The sequence below is a fragment of the Gorilla gorilla genome, chromosome 5 (genome assembly GCF_029281585.2).
Source record: "Gorilla gorilla gorilla isolate KB3781 chromosome 5, NHGRI_mGorGor1-v2.1_pri, whole genome shotgun sequence".
Classification (NCBI taxonomy): Eukaryota; Metazoa; Chordata; class Mammalia; order Primates; family Hominidae; genus Gorilla; species Gorilla gorilla.
The window spans coordinates 115,063,785-115,090,114 of NC_073229.2; positions in this window are offsets into that span (position 1 = coordinate 115,063,785).

Sequence of the window (26,330 nt, forward strand, 5' to 3'; positions counted from 1 at the left end):
TGGATGGTACTGTGAAGCAGGCTGAGAAGGGATAACTTCAATTCCCTTCTATCCCATTACAAAGCTTATCTTTATAGCACAAGAAATACTTGTGTCTCTGGACTCTAAGGATGCTTTGTTGCTATTTTCTTCTTCATTTTAAAAATGAAATGAAAATATCCCATTAAAGGGAAGTTCTTTATTTCTAACTGTTGAATGCCATGGTACTTAATTTCCGCTTGTTAAATTTAGGGTCTTGAAACAAAATCCCACACATAAATGTTCTCTGGGCCCATGGCATTTCCATTTGATTGTGAATTGGATTAATTTTTATTTTTCTTAAGCTCTTGCCTCTCATTCCTTTTTGTTTTGAGATACTTAAACAAATGTTGATGGTTATGGTTGGCTTAATAAGCTGCCTTAGTTATGTAAATGATTTCTGTTAGTTATGTTATTGCTAGTTGAAGGTAGCTTTAAGTTTTCTGGCATATTTTTAGGACTTACTAGTAAAGCATTACTGATACCTTTTAACGTTCTTTTGCTTCTTCAGGCATCAAGTTGACCTTTTTTCTAGCTCCCTTTAGGCCTACACTTCCTTTTTGAATCTACTGTTTGCTTGACATGAAAAATGAACTTACAAAATTATAGACCCAGTGGCCTTTTCTTAGTCCTCATTCTTCTTGGCTGCTCTGCTGCAGTTGACACTACTGCCTCCTCCTTTTTCTTGAAATGTCTTTCTCCTTTGGCTTCCATGACACTCTATTTCCTGGTTCTTTCTCTCCCCTCTGACTTTACTTTCTGCTCTTCATCCTCTCTACAATCTTTACTACAGACTAGTGCTTTATAGTGCTGAAAGTGATGATAATTGTGTGGCATGTGGGGGTTCCCAGATGAGGCTCCCTGATTCTGAAGGTGATGGGAATGTGGTCTGAGGATAGCAATCTCTTGGCACACCTGTAACCCAATGGGGCACATCCATCTGCTTCTGCATACTGATTGGGAGTTTTGTTCTATGTATTGCAGGGAGCTGAGTTACCTCCAGATCATAGTAAATACAGGATAAGAAAATCAAGGTATAGGCAAATAGTGGGAAAAACCATGATGAAGCACTAGAGATCATAACGGCAGAAAGTCCATAAAGTTTAAAGAGAAGTCAGGGAAAAAACATTCAGTAGATGCAAGAAACAGCAAGGATTCACACACAGGCATTCTAACAAGGGCTTAGGGACATCTGTGACAGTGGTCAGAGATCAGAAACAGAAATTAATAACCCAAACTTTCATTTGAACTTGGCTGGAGCCCAGGGGGATATCAAGATATGGCTGAGCACCAGAAATCAGAGCACAGGTGACTATTCCTTAAGAATGGCCCATCCACAGGTGTCTGTGATGACTGTGCTGAGCTGTGAGAGCAGGCATGGTAGACAATGGAGTGAAGAGCTTAGAATGCAGGTGAGATTCATTCCAAGTAAACCAAACTCAAGATGACTGGCTGTAGCTAGGCCAGGAAGCTCCTTTGTCATCACATTACCTCTTGGGGACTATTATTTACTTCCAAGTCTAAAGTGATGGTTTTCTGCCCTGTCTTTTTATCCAAATTTTGGTTGGCTAGAAACTGAACTAGAGATCTTGTCACCTCAAGTTCCAAGAGCCAAATACCTTTCATGTCTGAACGCTAGTTCCACTTTCTACTTCTTGGTCTCTTCATCAATCTCCTAGGCTCAAAGTCTTGTAGACATCATTGACTTGTGTCTCTTTGGTTCCCCATCATCACTCAGTCATTTTCTGGAGAATGTCTCACATTGATCCTCTTCTTTTCCCTAGTTCAGACCCATCTCTCTTATGTCCAAGTCTCTTCACACCTTCTTCCTCTCTGGTCTCACTGCCTCTAGTTCCATTTCTCTCTGAAGTATCTAACACTGACTAGTGTTTGGGAAACTCAGATTTCATTATCTCCTTCCTTTGACCAAAAGTGGACTCAGGGATTGCCCATGTCTCCTTTTTAAGTAAAAACATCTTTGGGCAGGGCGCAGTGGCTCATGTCTGTAATCCCAGCACTTTGGGAGGCTGAAGTGGGCGGATCATCTGAGGTCAGGAGTTCGAGACCAGCCTGGCCAACATGGTGAAACCCCGTCTCCACTAAAAAAAAAATACAAAAATTAGCCAGGTTTGGTGGTGCGCACCTGTAATACCAGCTACTCAGGAGATTGAGGGAGGAGAATCACTTGAATCTTGGAGGCAGGGGTTGCAGTGAGCCGAGAACACACCACTGCACTCCAGCCTGGGAAACAAGACTGAAACTCTGTCTCAAAAACAAACAAACAAACAAACAAACCACAAACAAAAAAACAAACAACAACAAAACATCTTTGAGTATTTTAGGCCTTGCTAATCCAGCCTTATATAACCTACTCAGCCACAGTGTAGTTCAGTCTTTTCACTGGCTTGTGGGTGCATGCACTCACTCTCTCAGATCTCACTTGCTTTTTTACTCACCAACTCATTGACCCACCAGAAGAATGGCCCCTCAAAGGAGTCTACATCCTAATCCTCAGAACCTGTGAGTATGAATGTTACATGGCAGGTGGGAATTAAGGTTACTAATCAGTTGATCTTGAGATGATGAGATTATCCTGGATGATCTAGGTGGACCTGACATAATCACAAGGGTCCTTAAAAGTGGAAGAGGGAGGCTGAAGAGAGTCGGAGATGTGATCACAGAAACAGGGTCAGAAGAATGAGATGTGAGAAGGACTTGCTCTGTGGAAGAGTCACCAGCCAAGGAGTTCAGGCAGCCTCTAGAAGCTGGGTGAGAAACAGACGCACCTCAGAGCTACAGAAAAGAATGAAGCCCTGCCAACACCTTGATTTTCAGCTTGTGGATTGATTTTAGACTTCTGGATCACAGAACTGTAAAATAATGTTTGTGTTGTTTTAAGCCACAGAATTTATGATAATTTGTTACAGGAGTGGTAGGAAGTCAATACACCAGTCGCCTCCAAAATAGTTACAGAGCACTCCTTAGGAACTAGGTGCCCCACTGCCCTCATGGTTGGAGGAATTCACCGTGGGAGACAAGGGGGAAGAGACTCCTATTGACCTAATTCCTGTTCAGTTTGATTAATTCATCCACTCACTCAACAAATATTGAGTGCCTATTATGTGCCAGGCACTGTTCTAGGCACTGCAAACGGGTAAAATCCTCACCGTCCTGGAAGTTACAAACTAATTGGAAGACACACACTAAACATAAAAAGCATACAAATGTCAGTGGTAGATAAATGTTATGAGGAAAAGTAAAAGAGGCTTTCAAGACTAAGATGGAAGGAAGTAGCTACTTTTGGATAGGGTGGTAAAGAAAGGCCTCTCTGAAGAAGTAATATTTCAAAAATGTGGAAGAATAGCTCTAATTGCAAACACATTAAATTTCTGATATTAATATGTGCTTTATAAATTTTCACCATTTAAAAGTGATATGGTTAGGGTTTGTGTCCCCATCCAAATCTCATCTTGAATTGTAACCCCCATAATCCGCACGTATCAAGGGAGAGACCACGTGGAGGTAATTGAATCATGGGGGGTGGTTTTCCCCATACCGTTCTTCTGATAGTGAGTTCTCACAAGATCTGATGGTTTTATAAGGGGCTCTTCACCCTTCACTCTGCACTTCTCCTTCCTGTGAAGACGGTGCCTTGCTTCCCCTTCACCTTCCACCAGGATTGTAAGTTTCCTGAGGCCTCTCCAGCCATGCTCAACTGGGAGTCAACTAAACCTCTTTCCTTTATAAATTAGTCAGTCTCAGGCAGTTCTTTACAGCAGTGTGAAAATGGACTGATACAATGAGCTTCGTCACTTCAGATGAGTTGATAATCTTAGTTTGGGGCATGTTGGATGAAGGATCCTAGTTTTTTCCATCTCCTGCTATGACCAGAGACACTTCTGGAGTTTCATTTAGAGTACTGTCATTTAATCTTATTACTTCTAGCCAAAAGTGTTCCCTGTGCGGCTTTCTCTTCAATATCTTTGTTAGTGTCTTTAACAGATTATGAGAAGACCTTCATTTTTAACCCCATGCTTCCTACATTGACCAGAGGAGATGGGCAACTAAGGAATTATCCTACATTAACTTAATTCCATTTCTTGTTTTTACCCATTGTTAGAAGAGCTGTGAGCACATGATTTTTTTTTGTACTCAGTCATGGCTAATAATTAATGTATTGTGAATTTCTTAAAGTTGGTCTTCTGGACAAACATGTTATAATGAAGTATATTGTGTAATGGACACAGATACCTTTTATTAAAATTGGTTTTTATAGTCAAAAGACCTTTCAGAGAAGGAAAAGGGTTGGCTTCAGAATTATCTATGCTGTATTGACTTTATGGCACCCTGAGGTACTCTTCAAATGCAAATGTGGGTGTTTATTAAGCAGAAACAGTTTCAAAACTTTTGTGTTCTGCCATGTTAATGCAGGTAGAAATGTGAAAGCTTCCTGCTTTTATTTTGTTAATATTGCTTTTTTGGGGATGATATTGGCTGAAGAATCTATATGCAAGAAAATGCAAGAAAATCACTTAAGGAAATGTATCCATGTTTAAAAGTAGGGATTATCTTTGCGCCCCTGGGTAGGCTGGTATAGGAGTACATTACACTCCCCCTATTCTCTCATACACACCCAGGGTGCAGGCATGTATTTTACAACTAAGCATTTATTTCAATAGCTGTGAAGATACTGTGCAATACGTAGAACAGCCAACCAGCCGACCATGTGTGTAATCAACTATGTCTTCCCAATGCACATAGCAAATATTTATAGAGCTAGAGGAACTTCAACTCTAATTATCCCTGCTTTTTATTTTCATTCTTACTGCTTCACATGGATACAACAATGTTTTAACTAGAACAAGGCAAATCACTTGGTCATTGGTTTCATATTTACTTTTAACCTGTCTCAACATGCATACAGTTAAATAGATATAATTCCTGACGTTTGCTAGTTTACAACTAAAGCAATGCTGAGGTAAACAGAAAGTATTAGGGGCATACATGAGTGGCTTGAAAATTCATTTTTTTCTCTTGCTGCTTTTAGGATCCTTTATCTTTGACCTTTGGGAGTTTGATTATAAGATGCTTTGAGGTAGTCTTCTTTGGGTTAAATATGCTTGGTATTCTATAACTTTCTTGTACTTGAATGTTAATATCTTTCACTAGGTTTGGGACATTCTCTCCTATTATCCCTCTGAATAAACTTTATACCCTATCTCTTTCTCCACCTCCCCTTTAAGTCCAATAACTCTTATATTTGTCTTTTTTACAGGCTATTTTCTGGATCTTTTTGGCGTGCTTCATTGTTTTTTTATTCTTTTTTCTTTTGTTTCTTCTCACTGTGTATTTTCAAATAGCCTGTCTTCAAGCTCACTAATTCTTTCATCTGCTTGATCAATTTTGCTCTTGACTCTGATGCATTCTTCAATATGTCACTTGCATTTTTCAACTCCAGAATTTCTGCTTGATTCTTTTTAATTATTTCAATCTCCTTATTAAATTTATCTGATAGAATTTTGAATTCCTTCTCTGTGTTATCTTGAATTTCTTTCGAGTTTCCTCAAAACAGCAATTTTGAATTCTCTGAAAGGTCACATGTCTCTTTCTTCAGGATTGGTATTTGATGCTTTATTTAGTTTGGTGAAGTCATGTTTTCCTGGATAATCTTGATGCTTGTAGATGTTCATCAGTGTCTGGGCACAGAAGAGTCAGGTTTTTATTCTAGTTGTCACATTCTGGGCTTATGACTGTGCTTCTTGAGAAGGCTTCCAGGTATCCAAAGGGACATGGGCCCCAATCCCAATGTCACTGTGGTTTTTGTGGACTCGTAGAGGTACCACCTTGGTGGTCTTGTATAAGATCCAGAAGAATTCACTGGATTACCACGCAAAGGCTCTTGTTCTTTTCCCTTACATTTTCCCAAACGAAGTCTCTCTGTCTGTGCTGAGCTACCTGGAATAGGGGGTGTGGTGATGTAAGCACTCCTGGGGCCACCACCACTGGGGCTGTGCTGGGTCAGACCTGAAGCCAGCACAGCACTGGATGTTACCCAGGACCTGCTGTACCTATACTTGGCTTCCACCTATGTTCACTCAAGGCCTTAGTGCTCTAATCAGCAGGTGGCAAAGCCAGTCAGGTTTGTATCCTCCCCTTCAGGTCAGTGAGTTCCCCTAGGCCCCGGATAGGTCCAGAGATGCTGTCTGGGAGCCAGGGATTGGAATATAAAAACTTTAGAAATTTGCCTAATGTTCTATTCTGCGGCTAAGCTGGTACTCAAACCACAATATAAAGTCCTTCTTGCTCTTCCTTTCTCTTTCGCTTTCCACAGGCAAGGGAGCCTCTCTCTATGGGCACCACCACCAACAAACCATGGAGGGGTTCTGCCAGGCCACTAGCAATGTTCACTTAAAGCCCAACCTCTTCAGTCAGCTTGTGGTAAATACTGCCAGGCCTGGGACTCAGCTTTCACAGCAGTGGGCTTTCCTGTGGCCCAGTGCAGGTCCAGAAATGCTGTCCAAGAGCCTAGGCCTATACTCAGGGGTCCCAAGAGCCTGATTGTTGCTCTACCCCATTGTGGCCAAGCTGGTCTCTGAGGTGCAAGAAAAGTCCCCTTTAGTTTTCCCTCTGCTTTTCTCAAACAGAATGAGTCTTTCACCGTAGCCACCACAGCTGGGAATGTTCTGGGTCACACCTGTAGTCAGCATGTCTCAGAGCCCAAGGCCCGCGGTGTACTCCCTGGGTACTGCTGCTGATTATTCCAGGTCCAAGGGTTCTTTAGTCAACAGGTAATGAATTCTGCCAAGACTGGGTCCTTCTCTTCAAGGCAGCAAGTTCCCTTCTGGCCCAGGGTGTGTTTAGAAGGGCCTGGGATGGGGACCTCATGACTCTCACTGGTGCTCTATCCTGCTGTAGCTGAGCTGGTATCCAAGATGCAAGACAAAATCTTCTTTACTCTTTGTTTCCCTCCTCATAAGCAGAAGGAAGGAGTCACCTTCACTGCTGCAAGCTGCACTGCCTGGGGTTGGAGGAGGGATGGCACAAGCACTCCTTCAGCCCTCAAGCTGGTGTCTACCTAGGTCATGTGCCACCGTAGTCCTGTGGCTCTGAGCCTGACCCAGCACTAGGAGTTGCCTAGGAATTGCAATCTCTGTGTCCTAGACTGCCTTTCCGTTTACCTAGGACCCCAGAGCACTTTGGCCTGCGGTTGCCAGGCTTGCTGTGAAACTCGAGTTCCCACTGATGGGATGGGTGATTCACCTCTAGCTAGGACTGGTCCAGATGTTCCTTCCATGCATGGGAACCAGCTGAGTCCAGCACAGATTTACTCTCCACTATGGTAGGGCAGCACTGAGTCCAATATAAAGTCCCTCAGTTGCTGTGCTCTTTTTCCCCCAGGTGCATAGACTGGCGGCTGCCAGGGTATAAGGAAGCAGTGGCATTGGAATTCAAGACTGTCTCTCTGACCTTCCTGAATGACTCAGCAATATGAAGTTAAAATCAGGTACTATGGTTGCTCATCTGATTTTTGTTTCTTGTGATGGTGCTTTTCTGTGTGCAGATGTTGTTAAAATTTGATGTTCCTGTCGGGGTTAAAAATGTGTAGGCTTCTATTCTGCCACCTTGCTCCATCCAAGTTTGAATATTTAGTACTCAGATTTATATCTTAATGAAGACAAAATACCCACTCATTTAGGAGGGTATGAATGATGAGTCAGCTGGAGCTGCATAGGTCCTTCATGTCCTAGAGTGCATGGTTCATGATCCATCAGCACTGCTACTAAAATGGTCATGTCATGTTTGGGCATGCCAGATTGTTCTGACTTGGCAGTATCAGAGTGCTGTTGTAGACGTTAATTTTGGGGCACTGCAGAAGTAGATCTGGCTGTTGCTTTGAATCTGGTAAAAAAAAAAGTTTTTGCTTGACAGTGCCTAACAATGCCATGGTAAGAATTTCACTTCTTCTTTTATAAAAGACATGGTACTATACAAAGTAATGTTCACTTGTACTTATAGAGCAAGAGCTATATAAAATTACATATGGGACAAGCTTCTAGCTACAGCAATTGTAGAACTTGTTAGTCAATGATTATTAGGGAGTACTACATAGAACAGTATATAATATTTGGAAAGTGTTACTTATATAACTTCTGGAAAATGAACTCATTTGGAGGCATACCCTCCCATTCCCTCCTTTGTCCTTTTATATCTCTATGTTGTATCTGTTTATTAGATTATTGCTTTATAATAAAAATCTGTAATATGAAATATATTTTTATGTGAGGAAATAGGAAAATGAGACTAAGAAAACTAAGATGAAACCAGAAACTAGGGAGGTATACAAAGTAAGTGCAACGAGTCCTCTTTCTTTGCTACAGAAGGGCCTCAGTGTTAACTTTGAACATCATAACAACCAAAGCAAAAAATGTTTTCATATCTTCATATTTATTATTTGACTATGTATTAGATTTGTAAGTCCCCATTGTGTTCTCCTTAAAAGCAGGTGACTCAAGCAGCCAACTAGAACTTCCTAGTCTGCTTTCTGCTTAGGTGATTTGCTGCATATCTGGCCTCACCATCCTGTCTTCTCCAGATGATACCCTAGTTTATCTTTTAGCCTTGTCTCCAAAATTTATTTCAGATTCCAGGTGAATAAAATTGTTTGCCTTTCCACACTGTCACATCTGCCATATCTTTTCTTTCGTTTTCTTTTCCTATTTTTTTTTTTTTTTTTGACGGTGTCTCTCTCTGTTGCCCAGGCTGCAGTGCAGGGGTGCGATCATAGCTTACTGCAGCCTTGACTTCCCAGGCTTAAGTGATTCTCCTGTCTCAGTCTTCCAAGTAGGTAAGACTACAGGCATGCACTAATTTTTATTTTTTAATTTTTTTATAGAGATGGATTCTTGCTTTGTTGCCCAGGCTGGTCTTGAATTCCCTAGGCTCAAGCAATCCTCCTGCCTCAGCCTCCCAAACTGCTGGGATTATGGACATGAACTACATGTCTGCCTTCTCTCAAGCTGTGTCTCCTGCCAATGGTGTTTTTTGTCCCCATCCTCCAAGAGTTAGCCCAAATGCACTTCCTTCATAAAACCTTCCAGAATCCCCACAGCCAGAAATGATTTTTTCCAACTTCTCACTCCCATTACTCCTTTGTTTTCTTCTTAGGGCATTTAGCTCCTTATACTTTCTATCGTTCATTTATGGATAGGTCTTATTTCCTCTACTTGATTATAAAATACTGCATGGGCAGTGCTCTGCACCAACTAATTCAATACTTTACATATAGTTAGTGCTCAATACATGCTTGTTTGTATGAATGAATTTTAACAGGTAAGATTTGAGATTCTCTATAAACTGCATAGGTTTGGCTTTCTTCCCAACTTGAAGTGAGCTATTTTTTTAGAGTTGCATTTGATTTTAAAAACAGAATTAGGGGACTATAAAAATAGACTGCAATGAGTTATTCCAGCAGTCTCACTGTTTTTTAAGAGTGGTAACGTTCCTTTTATGATGTTTTTCATTTACAGCATGGCCTTAGAGCCAGCTCTTTTTCAAAACACAATCCCATTATTATGGCTGCCTTTTGCCTCAAACAACTTCCCATAACATTAGAGGTATAATATTGCAAGAACAGCTTCTGACAGAGAGGTTTCTAGTTTGTAGTTGGGGGGATACAGGATGTCAAATTGCTCATCATTTCTGGATCTGAAGGGAAGTAGTTTAAAGATTTTATTTTACCTATGTGGTTCCAGCCAACCATGTCATGGAAAACATATTTCCCTATATAGGACAAGGAAATGGCTCAAATAATTCTCACACATTGCTGAAATCCGAACATGAAATAGGATTGATTTCGTTTCCTTTTATTTTTAGGATGATTCTAACAGAAAAAGAGCATGCAGGAAGAAATAAAAGGTTCATATTCATATTCAGAGTTTGTTGTTGTTGAACTTTTAAAAAGAAATATGGGTATGAGCCCTTGAAGATTTCTAGGTCTGGATGCTGTGGGGCTTAGGGGTGGATACAGGAGAAGCTGGAGAGATGCGTAGGTGGAAATATCAAATGCAGTAAGGACTGGAGCCCAAACCTGGAAGAAAAGGCAAAGACTGTGTTTAGGGCCCTCCGACCTCCATCTGCTGAGGAACCTCTGCCTTGTAGACCCCCTTGGCATCATCTTTTCCATTTAGACTGATTTATTCTCTACCTAGTTGTCTTGGGGTCAGCTTCTCTTTGTCTTCCAGGACAGGACAACCCCTTATCTGATAGATGAAATTGGGATAATTGGATGTTGTGAGAAAGCTAAATAAAACCCCAAGAACTCTTCTTTGCTTCCTAGGCAAATGTGTGTGCGTGCGTGTGTGCGTGTGTGTGTGTGCGTGCGCACATGTGTTTTATGCTGCTGTTGAAGTAGCAGCAGGATTACATGGAAACAGCAGAGCTTGAGATTTAATCATACATTGATTTATGCTCTTATTCTGCCCTCACTTTATGTATGGCTCTGGGCATAATGGCTCTGGGCATATTAATGATCTTCTCAGACCCCTGTTGCCCTTTGCCCCATCTGTAAGACTGGAAAGGTGTTTTGAGGATTCAATGAGATAGCAGGAAAGGACTGAGGACCATACCTGCCCTGTTCTGGGGCTCACTAAACACTGCTTCCTCCACTTGCCTCTGATTTTTTATGCAGAAGCCTGCTGTCTCCTTCCCACTTTCTCTTGTTGAGTGGTCCAGCCTCTGGGAAGAAATGGCACCTCCTTTCTTAGATGTCAGTAGGGGTACTGTTAATCTCTTAAGTCACATTGTACAAATAGCCAACTCTTCTCCACTTGTATATGGCTCTCTAAAGATAAGATTTCTGCACTTGGAAGGTAAAAAAAAATCACCAGATACTTGGACTTTTTGTTGGAAAACAATGTTTATGACGATGAAGCAGTATAAAAGTAAGTATATTTTGTATGTACAAAATATAAATTAAATGGACACTTCTTTATCATTAGCTTTCAATCTGCTATGTATATCCTTATAATGATAATATTGAGAATGATGCAGACACCTGAGAAGAAAACAGAGGTATGTAAAATAAATGACTAAATGATAAATGAGCCTTATCTATCATTTGTAAAAGATGGACAGCAATTCGGCAATTGTAGTGATTGTAGCAGCACTTAGCTTCTGTTGTATAATGTTTACTCAGAGAAAAGTCATGAAATCTTATCTCCTGTGCATATAAAGAGACTTAAAATAATAAGCTTTAGGTTCTGGGATAGCCTCAGCCACTTCCTTATTATGGGAGGTGGACAAAGCACTTCATCTTTGTAGATCTGTACTTCTTCATTTTCTGAATTTTTTCAGCTTCTGGGTTCAGATAGTGAGAATTTAGTTCAAATGTGAAGAGCTACCATAATAAAACAAATATGAACTGTTGTATAATACTCAGGCTAGTTTCCCCAATTTAATTATAACCAGTTTTATGTCCCCTGGCCCATGCAACTGCTACCTATTGTGGGCACCTCGAGTCACCCTTGTGGCTCCCTCTGCCTATATTCCTTATCTACCCTGCACCGGTGTTCTGTGAGACCACTCCTGGACCAGGTCTGCTGGGCCTTTCAAAGGAATGTGAATCTAATTATAACTCTTCTCCAAAGGGATGGGACCTGGGACATGCCTGATGTCCCACAGGAGTGAGAACCCAGACCTTAGACACACCAAGGACATGTTTACCCTGAGTAGGAGAAAAGAACTTCTATGTTTTATAGTAAGTCACCCTCCCAGGGGTGATCTAAGGACTCATGGCTCTTTCACGTGTTAATACAACAACAAACAAAACAGAGAAAGTTATTCAGAAACTTAACTAATTCAGATAGTTAAGGCTTCTGTTCAGTTATCAAATATAAGGTACTAATTCATGTCTTATAGCACACAATTCCAATCAGTGTTTTCATTTGGTTTTTAAAATTTGCATTTTTGAAGTTTGGGTACAAGTTTTCTCTAATGGAGTAGTTGAGTAGAAGGACACATTCTTCCCCTCTCTAACATACATAAATGCTTTTAAAGTATACTGAAATAATAATTTTGATTTTGAAATTTATCTTGAAACATATAGTGGGATATCCATGGATGGGGAAATGTGAAGTTAGAGTAGTGGGCAGGAGCTGAAGCTCAAGCAGCTCACACCATATTGGATCTCTGTAAAGAATGGAACTAGGCATGTCTGAGGGAGTGCAGTACTAGAGCAAACGCAAAACACCATGATAGGTCAAGGACGAGACTGCCAAAGAAAGGAAAAGCTTTCTTTCTGCTCTCTGGACAAGGGACTTCTCATTTTCATTTTGTATCCTGCCTGCAAATTACATAGTCTGCATTGTGCTAGTGTTTGGGAATATTAGAATTTGTGGATCTAGCAACAAATTGACCTTTCTATGGGACAGTATTTTATAATTTCCATGTGTATTTTAAGATGAAGTTTTGGTAGCCATTTGAGATCACCTTATGGGGCCAAGTGCCTTTGCAATAATTTAGTTCATCTGAACATATCAAAGCCTGATGAAATTTGGACATATTTTACAAAACCCTGCTATTTCAGAGATGTGTGTAGCTCAGACGTAGGGATCAAAGTGACTTGTTCAAAGCTAGCAATAAGGGGCTGTTCTTGTTCCTACTCTTAGTTCAAGCAGGACTCATGCACTATTTTATGTTTCAAGACAAAAATAAAATCAGTACTAGGAAACTTAACCACCCCACTGAGCACATTTATCATGTGTTTCTCATACTCCTCGCCCTCCTCCTCACCATCCCCCTGATGAGGTGTTCAGGGATTAATGAACTAGTGTTGGGAAATTATTTATACTTTCTTGTATGAAAGTACCATAAAGAACAATGTATATAGTTTCCACTTAGAGTCAGCAAACTAAGCTTTTAGGAACATAAAGCATATCTAATACATAGTTATTTACTTCTTAAGGGAGAGTTCAGAGAAGAACTAATTTATTGAGCTAAATATCTTTGGTCGTATTTTCCATACTTGTTTTATATCCCAAAGTACTGTATCAAAATATAGCTTCCTTCACCTCAGACCTCTGTGGGGAGAGATGTATGTGAATTATAGCACATTTCACAGCCAGAAATGGGGAACAGTGCATGTGGCCTCATTCTTGACCTCATCTCAGAGCCCATTATAGACATTTCTTGAGACTATTCATTCTAGAAATAAAAAGGGTGAGACTGAACTTTGATTCCAGAGAATGAGTGTATTCCTGAAGTTTTTCTTTCTTTCTTTTTTTTTTTTCTGGTTGTTGATTTTTCAGATTCATACTAAAAAGAATATTTTTTGTTTATTAGATCCCTTTTACTTATTAATACTCAACTTCGGTGTGTTAGTAGCATTGTTGATTTAGTAGTAAGCAGTTATATTCTGGGGTACTGTGATACTTAAAAGGATTTTAAACATTGCTTGTTTAAAATAATCCCCTCCCTTTAGGGAGGTTGGCACAATAAACTATCTGTCCATTATACTTCAGGGTAAATGGTCTACTACATTTTTTTAAAAGAATATGTTTAATGGAGAGGTGGGAGTGTTTCCTAGAATAATACTAGATATGACTATACTAAAGGAAGAGAAAATAACAAAGGGGGAATAGAAACAAGTAAGACAAATAAAAATCCAGGTCACAGCTCTTTAAGGTAGAAGTTGCCCATTCCACAGTGTTGCCTAAACTTTCAAGATTATTGGAAATTTCTGTTGCTCCTTGATATGGTTAGGATCTGTGGCTCCACCCAAATCTCATCTTGAATTGTAATCCCCATAATCCCCACTTGTCAAGGTAGATCAGGTGGATGTGATTGGATCATGGGGGAATTGTAATCCCCATAATCCCCATATGTCAAGAGAACAGGTGGAGGTGATTGGATCATGGGGGTGGTTTCCCCCATGCTGTTCTTGTGATAGTGAGTTCTCATGAGATCTGATGGTGTTATAAGAGGCTCTTCTTCCTTCACTCTGCCACTCTTCACCTTCCTGCTGCCTCGTGAAGAAGGTGCCTTGCTATCCCTTCACCTTCTGCCATGATTGTAAATTTTCTGAGGCCTCCCTGGCCATGCTGAACTGTCAGTCAATTAAAATGCTTTCTTTATAAATTACCCAGTCTCAGGCAGTTCTTTATAGCAGTATTAAAATGAACTAATAATGTAAATTGATACCACAGAGAGTGGGTTGCTGCTATAAAGATATCCAAAGATGTGGAAATGACTTTGGAACTAGGTAACAGACAGAGGTTGGAACAGTTTGGAGGGAAAGCTCAGAAGAAAACAGGAGATGTGGGAAGGTTTGGAGTTTCCTAGAGACTTGTTGAATGGCTTTGGCCAAATGCTGATAATGATATGGACAATGAAGTCCAGGCAGAAGTGGTCTCAGATGGAGATGAGGAACTTCTTGGGAACTGGAGCAAAGGTTGCTCTTGCTATGCTTTAGCAAAGAGACTAGGAGCATTTTGTCCTGCCCTGGAGACCTGTGGAACTTTGAACTTGAGAGAGATGATCTGAAATTGGAACTTATATTTAAAAGGGAAGCAGAACATAAAAGCTTGGCAAATTTGCAGCCTGAGCATGCAATAGAAAAGAAGAGCCCATTTTCTGAGGAGAAATTCAAGCTGGCTACAGAAATTAGCATAAGTAACAAGGCGCCAAATGGTAATCACCAAGACAATGGGGAAAATGCCTCCAGGGCATGTCAGTGGCCATTTTGGCAGCCCCTCCCATCAAAAGCTGGGAGGCCTAGGAGGAAAAAATAGTTTATTGGGCTGGGCCCAGGGCCTTACTGCTTTGTGCAGCCTCAGGACTTGGTGCCCTGTGACCCAGCTGTGGCTAGAAGGGGCCAATGTACAGCTCAGGCCGTTGCTTCAGAGGGTGCAAGCCCCATGCCTTGGCAGCTTACACATGGTGTTGGGCCTGTGGGTGCACAGAAGTCAAGAACTGAGGTTTGGGAACCTTTGCCTCGATTTCAGAGGTTGTATGGAAATGCCTGGATGTCCAGGCAGAAGCTTGCAGCAGGCTTGGAGCCCTTGTGGAGAACCTCTGTTAGAGCAGTGCAGAAGGGAAAGGTGGGGTTGAAGCCCCTGACAGAATCCCCACTGAGGCACCACCTAGTGGAGCTGTGAGAAGAGGGTCATTGTCCTCCATACCACAGAATGGTAGATCCACTGACAGCTTGTACTGTGCACCTGGAAAAGCTGCAGACACTCAATATCAGCCCATGAAAGTGGCCAGGAAGAGGGCTGTACCCTGCAAAGCCACAGGGTTGGAGCTTCCCAAGGCCATGGGAACTCATCTCTTGTGTCAGTGTGACCTGGATGTGAGACATGGAGTCAAAGGAGATTATTTTGTAACTTTAAGGTTTAATGACTGCCTTATTGAACTTTGGACTTGCATGGGCCTGTAGCCCTTCATTTTGGCCAATTTATCCCATTTGAAATGGGTATTTACCCAATGCCTGTACCCCCATTGTATCTAGGAAGTAACTAACTTGCTTTTGATTTTATAAGCTCATAAGCAGAAGGGACTTGCCTTATCTCAGATGAGACTTTGGACTTGGACTTTTGGGTTAATGCTGCAATTAAGACTTTGGGGACCTGTTGGGAAGGCATGATTGTGTTTTGAAATGTGAAAAGTACATGAGATTTGGGAGGGGTCAGGGTGGAATGATATCGTTAGGTTTTGTGTCTTCTCCTAAATTTTATCTTGAAATGTAGTCCCCATAATCCCAATAATCCCCACGTGTCAAGGGAGAGACCAGGTGGAGGTGACTGGTTCAGGGAGGTGGCCTCACCTATGCTGTACTCATGATAATGAGTGAGTTCTCATGAGATATGATGGTTTTATAAGGGGCTCTTCCCCCTTCACTCTGCTACTCTTCTCCTTCCTGCTGCCTTGTAAAGAAGGTGTCTTGCTTCCCCTTCCCCTTCCAACATGATTGTAAGTCTCCTGAGGCCTCCCAGTCATGCTGAATTGTGAGTCAATTAAACCTCTTTCCTTTATAAATTACCCAGTCTCAGGCAGTTCTTTGTAGCAGTGTGAAAACAGACTAATACACTCCTATCTGTTTTTAAAAGCTTGTTTCAAAGTGATTTTCAGGGTGAGATTTAAGGCAGAAGTGGTTGACTCATGGGCATCTGTCTACAGAGTGCAAAGAGCCACTTACTAAGTTAACAGCAGAAATGGTAAAAGCAGAGTCTCTCCCTATATTACCATGAATAACTACCATTGTATGTTTCTCCTATCATATTGTAGATATCGATTGCTGTATGTAACTTCTGTAATTCATCAAGCAACTTCAATCTCTAACAGAAACGTGGGAACTAAGGTGCCACAAGTCCACCAGCATAAGCATTTTCCTGTCATCTGAAAGAATGATGCCTTACTAATGGTGCTGAGAGTCCATGTGGGAAAGAGACCCAGGAGGCCCATTACAAAATTTTCCCCACTTCAAAAGAATATTGTTTTGCTGTAATGCCATAACATGATTTATTTTAGAATGTTTTTCTTTAAACCGTGAGCCTTTATCAGCTTGAGAGAAATGTGTTAGGCACAACCTCCCTGGAAGTACTAAAAACATCTGTGATCCAAGTCTATAGTAGTTGGGGGATTAAACTTGTGATCAGATTTCTTAGATGATGGTTTCTTTTCCTGCTGTTACAATTTCCGTTGACTTTGGCTTTCTTGTGTACTAGGAAAAGTGAATTGGAATGGAGCAGCCAATTAAGAACTGGATGTCTAAATCCTTGTTCACATACTTGTAAATTTCTCACAAATTACAATATGCTTCCTTATAAAAATTTTTCTCATAAAGATTTCTTTAGAAATCTAACCACAAACTTTTCTTTATTAATAATTTACCTCAGGTTTGCCATCTAGAAGACTGGGCTAAATGACACCCAAAGGTCCTTTCAGGCCTAACCTTTCTGACTCAAGTATTCTATGATCACACATGACTTCCTGGATTGTTAACTTGCAACTCTGTTTAAATGTTGACAGAAAATCTGTTAGAAAATGCTTCCAATTTTAGAGAAGAAAACTCCATTTCATGGGGGGAAAAAAGACTAGAAACATCCAGACTTATTTCTGTGTGCTTACTTTGTTTTCTTTTGCCCAGCAGAAAGGTAAATTGAAATTAGATTGTGCTTTTCTATAAAACTGTAATTTATAACAGGCTTAGAAGTTTCAAAAATATAATCATTTTTCCAATGTTTCTGTGTTAGATTTGATAACTCTCGTTGACTAAGTTGCAATTTACCTCCCTAATATCTACCCTGGAATTCTTGGCCACAGATATCTTGGGGAAGGGATAATGAAAAAATTATATAGGCCTTCCATGGGCCAGTATTTTCAAACTTCTTGGCCAATAAATTCCATGAACTCCATCTTCCTTACTGAGTATAACAATGGCCGTAGACTATAGAAATGAAGTAAAGGCCAAAATAAATTTTTCGGTAAATAGCCTAAGAAATATACCAGAAACCACATGTATTCACATAGTATTCTCTAGGCAGAAACATAAAGCGAGCACAGTATATTTGTGAGGGAAAGAACAACAAGGACTTAAGATGGAAACCATGAATCATAAGAACATTGTATAAGACATCAGTGGCATAAAACATATAGAAGTAAGATGTCAAAACATTTTTACAGGAAGACCCTCAGACAATACAAATAAAATACTCCAAAAACATAAATCATAATTAGTATTTGGAATAAAGAAATGCCTCAAAATGTATTTTTTCCAATTTAATCAGTAACACAGAAACAATTCACCAATTATCATGTAATGGGCACATTGCGTGGCTGTGTCTCTTATACTCAAAGCAGTCTTACGTTCTGGTGGTTCAGAGTGGTGGTCACAGCTTTCCTACCATGATTTATGACATAGTAAAATGGGGAAGTTACTGGACTGTTTCATGAACGGCTATGAATTTATGAGAGATTAAATTTAGCTCTTCCTGATTAAGTTAACAGGGAAAGATAAAATGTATTTTGAAAGTGGTAGTATATTATATATAATATACCACTTTAAAGCATAGCAGCTTTTCTGTATTCATATTTCAGAAACCTTGAATGATAAACAGGGAAGGTGTTATTTTTCTAATCTAACTTCTGGGAAAATATAAGCCGATGCTTTCTGAAAGTGCTAAAAGTCAGAAAACTAATTAGAAGAATATCAATACTGAAATTTATTTTCAGATCTAAGTATGCTCCTTATCCCATTATCAAATTCTAAAAGGAAAAAACATCCTAGCAGTTTCTCTTTTTTTTTATCGCATAGACAGAAAGGTTTAAGGGTAGTTGGCTAAAATCTAACTATGTCTGTATGTGAGGAAAACAAAGTAAGCAAAGAAATATTAGAAAATAAATGATAAGCAAAAGCATTGTAAGGGACTGCCATTAAAAGAGGATTGAAATCAATATGAGCTTGCAATGAATTTAGAGCAAAAACATTAAATAACATGAAAAAGGTATTTTATAAAGTTAGTTCACAGTGAAGATTTATGTACTAAGTAACATAGCATGAAAATTTATAAAACAAATGACAAGAAATTCAAAGAGTAATATACAGAAACATTCATAGTAGGAAATATTAACTCACTGCTCTTGCTTCATAACTGATGAAGTAGACAAAAAGTCTGGGTAAGAAGACCTAAGTATCATAATGAATAGGATAGGATAGGTCTAATTAATAGATACTAAATTTACAAGAGGAAAAAGAATTCTTTTTTGAAATGCTCAGGGAATAGCAACAGAAATGTAAAGTTTTAGGTGACAATACATTTTAAAAACTAGTAATAACACATAACTGCTTCTGGCAGTATGGCAGACAAGCCATTCTATAAAGACTTGCATTAACATAAAACACTCAGATACTGACTAAATGACAACAAATATAATTTAAGATGTATTGCTAAGCTTACAAGAGAATTAATATCTGTGAACACTGGAAATATTGAAGAAAAGCTAAAACTATACAGATAGTTTAACACTGATGCAGAAGATGTTGCTGTCTTACGGGGCAAAAGCCAATACTAAGAAACCAGAATTTCAAAAATTAGTAGTCACCTAGAATGAGAAGAGACTAAGTCTTGGGCCCAGACAAATGGATAGGGGTTGTTGAGACTACCTGAGACACATATAGAAGGCTAGGACACATGAGGGACCTATAGGTCTATGAAATGATGGGCAATACAGTGTTTGCAAATCTGTGAAGGGACTTGATCAAGAAACATATTCTGATTAAGAATGCAAGTTGGGGCTTTGAATTTATGCTACCTTAAAGACAAGAGCATCTATACTTGGGGAAATTTAATAGCATGGCTGCAGTGTGGTAGTATCCCAACCTACCAAGAAGAAGCAAATGTGAATCTTCCTTGACGAAAAATATTCCTAGTTCAGGCCTTTTAGGAATCACCTACATTAAATTTAGCCAAATGTAAACTTACAATTAAAAACAGTCAAATATATAAGAACATAAACTGATAAGAACAGATTCAATAGAAAAACATAAATTTTGTTTTAAAAAGACTATATTTGAATAGAAACATATAATACAAATTATTTATGAAATATATTTAAAATATAAAGGATGATTTTTCAATAAAAGACCCAGAAGTAAGTGAGTTGCCAAAAAAGAAAATAGAATAGAAACAAGTAAATATTTAAAGAGATAATGTCTAATAGGTATAAATCCATCAATGTAAGAAGTGGGATAAATAAAAAAAATACATACCCAGAGACCATAGTGTAAATGTAGAATAGCAAAGGCAAAGAGGAGACATTAAACAGAAATGGAGAGAAAAGAGACATTTCCTATAAAGCAATAGTAAATTAAAGCAAACATTTAATAGCAAAAGGAGATCTATAATAACATAAAATGTATAAAATGCTGAGAGATAACTATGAATAACCTAGAAAACAGAGTTTGCTAAAACAGCAATAATAAATAATAAAAATCAGAAATAATACCACTAACAAGGGAAGTATAAAGAATTAGACAAAGTAGCATGTAATCTAGGTGTGGGGTTTCAAACAAGTTAGAACACTCTAAAATCCCAATAATTTTTGGAAGAAGGGTAGAGATATACATTAACTGTAGATTTTGTTATTCTAAATATCATGGTAAAATGAAAGAATAGAAATGGTAACTATAAATTTCAAATTAGCAAAGAGAAAAGACAGAATAAGAAAAAGTTTAAAAGCAGACAATCCCAAAGAAGAAAGAAGCAGTATAAAAGCATGATAAATGAAGAAAAAACACTATATGATAGAAAGAAATCCAGATATATAAATGTATTGGGTTAAGCTCACCAATAAATGAGATTGTCAAGTAGTATATATTAAAAAATCAAACTATATACTCTTTATGAAAGATGCTACTAAAATCTAAGGTTACAGAAAAGCTGAAGATAAAAGAAACAATATAAACCAAGTACATATTAACAAAATAAGGGCTGAGTTATCTAAACTACAATTAGAAAAGTTAGACATAAAGACCAAAACCATATACAGCAATAAAGAGGATGACCACACAGCAATAAAGAGGATGACCACACAACAATAAATGGTTCAGTTTACCAGAGGGATTGAAAACTTTAAACTTACATGCACGTAATAAAAGAACCTCTAAATACATAAAGCAAATTTTGTCAAATCAACTCTTTCCAAAAGATCTCTCTATAACCAATTGGTAAAAAAGTTTTAGTAAGGATATAAGACATTGAACAACTCAATAAGATTGATTTAATGAGCCTGCAATTATATTTGTTTTTCTCAAGCAAAAACAGATCTTTTATAAAAGATATACAGTATGCAATAAAGTGAATGTCAGCACATTTTGAAGTACTGGTATCACATATATTACATTATCTGATCAAAATGCAATCAACTTAAAAATCAGTAACAAAGAGATACTCCCAAACAGCTCTATACTTAGAAAAAATAATAAACTACTCATCTAAAAAAGTTATGATCCAAACAAAACATGAATATTAACAATACTTTTAACTGAATGTTAATTGAAAACACTTCATCACTTGCTAGATAGAGATACAACTGTGTTTCAAGGGATATTTATAATTTTAAATGCTTATGTTAGTTAAAAAAACAGTTAATGAACTAAGTTGCTAATATTAGAAGTTATAAAATTAATTCCCAAATAAACATAGAGAAAGTAGAATGAAAAAATTGATTAAAATAGGGAAACAACTGAGATGGGAAACAAAGATACAATAAAGTGAAACAATAATGTCAAAATTTGTTCTTGGAAAGATTAATAAAGTATACAAATTTCTGGAAAGATTGATCAACATTTAAAAAAAGAGAAGACACAACTTTTTATAGAATGAAACAGGAAACCAGCTACCACAGAGATAAGAAGAAAATATTATAATACTACAAACATGATTTTATTATTTTCAATAAATTTTAAAACAGACTATAGAGGAAAATTCTGGGAAAATATGAATTATGTATTAAAAACCGACAAGACAGAAAAGTAAGCTTTATATAGTCCTATTATCATTGAAATTCAAATTAGCATTTTAACCAATTTCTCCCAAGAAAACAATAGGCCTAGATTATTTTGTAGATGAATTCTACGAGAGGCCCTAGTGAATGCTTCACGCTTTAAGTCTCTGTAAGCTATACTCTAAGAGTAAAGACAAACTCGGGAAGCCTGAAATCTAGTCTTGAAATCACTCTTTCCTGGATTGGATCAAGGTGATCTGCTCCAACCCTAACAGCCAACTGGAAGAAATGTGAACTTTCCCTAGAAGATGAAAATATCATTCAGAGTTTCTCCAATTTTGCATTTATAATGTCTAACATTCAATAAATGCTGATCAGGCATATCAGGACACAAAACCAAATGAGGGAAAGCCAGGACAAAACTCAGAGAATAGAATCATACCTAGATGTGGTCCAGATATTAGGGTTATCAGAAACAAAGTTTAAAATATGTTTTGAAAAGTAGGTAACAAGGCAATTTTATTATCTGTTACTAGTGACTGTTTCCTCCTTTCTAATTTTGATATCTTTTTATTTCTTTTTCTTACATTGCTGGCTAAGATCCATAAGACAATGTTGAATAGAAATGATGAAAGTGGCAATTCTTGTCTTTCTTATGTAAAGAAAATGTTCTTAATATTTGATAATTAAGTATGATTTTGCTATAGGCTTTTGACAGATAATCTTTATCAGATTGTCCTTCTAATCCTGGCTTAGTAAGATTTTCTCATATGAAGAAGTATTGAATTGTATTTTACTTATTTGCGTTTTTGCCTCAATTGAGATGCTAATGTGGTTTTTCATCTTTACATTAAGGAATTTTTTTAATGTTAAGTAATTTTCAATGGTTAGTGATGGTGAACATCTTTTCATGTGTTTATTCATTATCCATATATTCTCTTTGGTGAAGCATCTATGTAAGTCTTATGACCATTAAAAAAAGATTTTTAAATTAAATTTTTTTTTTACTATTGAGTTTGAGAGTTCTTTATTGAGTTTGAGAATTCTTTATATGTTATGGATGTAAATCATTTATCAGATATGTGATTTGCAAATATTTTCTCTTAATCTCTAATTTGCATTTTTGTTCCCTTAGCAGTGTCTTTGGTAGGGCAAAAGTTCAATATATTAAATTTTTCTTTTATGGATTATGCTTTTGGTATTACATACAAGACCTCCTTGCCTAGCTCCAAGTCAAGAAGATTTTCTCCTATGTTTTCTTCTAGACATTTTACAATCTAACATTCTGCATTTAGGTCTATAATCCATTTGGAACTAATTTTTGTGTAAAATGTAAGGTTTGGGTCAAAGTTGTGGTTTTTTGCATATGAATGTCCAAACATTCCAACAACATTATTTGTTGAAAAGATGACAGTACTCTTGATCACACCACAATATATTTTAATTATCTTTTTCCATGCATACTCCATACATTGGAGTATGTATTTCTCCTGCCCTGAGTCTACAAATCATCTTTGTGTGTGGGAATCTATCTTAGAAACTTGAACAGTTAGTACTCAATAAATATTGGTTGGATTAATAATAATGAAGCAATGAATTCAGATTTTCCTGTGTGTGGTAGAAATGTTCAGAAATACATATAATGAAGATGTCTTTTGTGTGTGTGCTTTCTTCCATTCCCTTCTTAAAGAATGTGTAGGCGTATGTGTCCTGGGACTTTGTCCATAAATGATTGGACTAGAGGTAGAAGCATAAACCAAAGTGGGCCAACTAGTTTTTTCATCCCCAAAGTTTGAATTGTGATGTGGACAGAGCAATTCATATTTTTCTGGGTTCTGGCTCTGCAATATTATGTAGACTCAGCGGCTGAAGCCACCCTATTGAGGTGGCAGTGATGTCCCGTATAGAAGTGAAGGAGAGAATGGAATGATCCTTTGAGAAGCAAAAGTGGAGACAGGGACAAAAGGTAGATGTTTGAATTTATTATAGTTTTTCCCAATCTGGGCTAGGATTTTTGAGAATTCCTATTTTCAAAGCTAGCTTTCCTGGGGATTTAATTCATTGCAATGAAACTGTCTAGCCAAAGCAAGCAGTAAGAATAATGCAACAAATGACATTTAATTTAAACAATAATCTAAAAGGTAAGCTGACTCTACAGAAATTACAATACAACATTTATATGTAACATATGAATGTAACTTTTTATTAAGAATAGTATAAAGATATGGGTAACACATACAGCCATCCTGCTTAGTTTAAGTAACTAAAGTGTCATTGGGACTAAAAGAATAGTACTCTGAAATGGTCTCTGCTCTTCTAAGGATTAGTTTATTCAATGATTCAGTGTCAAGACTGGATGCTGATATTAAAAACATAGATGACATAGTCCTACCTTGTTAAGCTCAGAGCTTAGTAGGGGAAATGGAAATTAACAAATAATTATAATGTTAGACTCTTATATGAGTAAACAAGAAACAAAAGCAAACCACATCAGTCTACAATAAAGTCTGGAAGTGTTATGTACATTCATAACATCAGAAGCTCCTGATATTTAGTGATGTCATGGAAGACTTCAAGGGGATTTGAGACATGAGGACAGAGGTGTTTGTGTGGGTAGAGAAGAAAATGGAGACATGGAAGGTGGAAAAGCTTCCTTTACGTGTAACAATGTTGATAGAAATGTAAATATTGTTCAGCTTTTTTTGAAAGGCTTGGGCATGCATTCAAAGTCACACACACCGTTCCCATGCATTATTTGCTTGCAATGGGAATAGACAATGTGAGTAGAGGGTGCTAAGTTTTGTCTAGAAGTTGCTCTCAGAGTTCAGCTTTCATTTTTAGGAAACATAAGAGCAAAGGAAAGATGTTACTGCCAGAGCTTGAGGAAGGAGCTGTTTCATGGTATGTTGACAGTAATTTAATCATGAAAGGTTATCTTCTAGACTAGCACTCAAATTTCCTTAGTCTTTCCTGATGATCAAGGGCATTCTTTGTTAAGTCTAATGTGCTGGCCCTCAAAGTTGCCTAGTATGCAAGGAAGCTGTCAATCATATACTTTAAAAAATGAACAGCAGAAGGGTTCTAAAGGGAAATCAAATTATGGTCCATTTGGAAATGTCACAATCAAGTGGTACTAGCAAAAATGAAGAGGTTCATTGACCATTCAAATTGATATATAAAGAATTACGTGTTTTTGCTGCTAATCAAAGATAAAGCTGCCTATGTGGAGCCTGAGACCACTCAGGCTTTAGCTAATGTTAGTGTTTACATGACATGTTGGAAAAAAACTGGGCAATTACAAAGGCCCAGTCTAACTAGATCCTAACAGGCAAAATGCCCTCTGATCCAAATGTTAATAGCTTTGACCTTCATTGGTTTTTAATCTCATTCTGTCTAGCAGAGTAAATGAACCCTAGATTACACTGTACAGAAGAGTCTTTCCTGTTTTTCATTCAGTTTATTTTTATTTTTATTTTTTTTTTCTGTTATTGCGGGGAAATTGAAAGTCTGTCTTTTTTTCAGTTGGGTATATCACTGAGTGTATGCACAGAGAGCCTGCTGATTGACGGTGCTTCCACAAAGGCAGATTCAGTTTGCAGCTGATAAGGAGCAAAGTCATCCATGCCGTGTTTACAAAGTAGGCAAGGAGAGTAAAAAATTAGTGATAAAAGAGCTAATCTCATTGTTTTGCTGGATGAGAGAATGGCACTTTTGTGCTTGCTTTAAGAGGTGCTGGCGTGTTGCCCCTCCTTCCCCCTATATGCTTTGGCAGCAAAACAATTTCCAGATTCCCCAAAGTGTTATAGATTATAAAGGACACAGTAATGTTGGAAGGGTTTCCTGCTGTTGAGTAGGGTGCAAGCTGCACTGGAGATTGGCTGTTTATTCTATGTACTCATGACCCATACTGCATAAACTACTGATTTTCTCCCTTTGGTGTTTCTAAAGCAAAAGATAAATATTTGGGATGTCAGATTAATTCATCAGTGTTTAATTTTCCAACATATTTAAATACTTAGTTGTGCTAAGAATAAAGTTTGACACTCCTTTATGACAGGTCACAACTGGGTATAGGTTCTGGCTGTGGTAACCGGGCCTCTTTGAGTAACAGGCCAAGCAGCTGAAGGAATAGATCAGAGGAGAGGGCTGCACTTTTGTTCTTAGGGCATCAGTGTTTTGTTAGTTCATGACTACTTTGTTATAAGCCCTATAAGCATGGAAGAAATAGTAGTGTATAGTAGCTCTTGGCACAAACACAGTTTAAAAATTATCGTGTCTACATCTAAAGTGTTCTGGTTATATAACTTCATCCTCTACTCAGTTTTTCTAAAGGAAAGGTAAGAGATGATGGATCAGCCAGAGGGATATCCCAGGTTTTACCATGCCTCATACTGCTGATATCTGCATTTAGTGGTGACTAACAAAAACGTATAATGGTGGCAGCCACGTGTTTATTCCAGGTGATCTGAATCATTGACTCTTTCATTCATTTATTCAACACCATGTTCATGCAAACCTTCGATGGGCCAGGTGCTGGAGCTACTGATGGGAACAAAACATGGATCACAACCTAAGGGAGTTTCTAATCTTGTAGGGAAGATAGCAAAGTAGACAAATCATTACTGTACAGTATACTGCATTTTATGTTAGAGATGCTTACAGGGCACAGGAGAAGTGCTCCTCAGGAAGGCAAGGAAGGCTCCCAATAGACGATATTTAATGGTATCTTGAAGAGTGTGTAGGAATGAGTCAGGAAATATACAGCTCAGAATAACCAGAGCACTGCTTCTCAAGCTGTCAGACAAACTTGT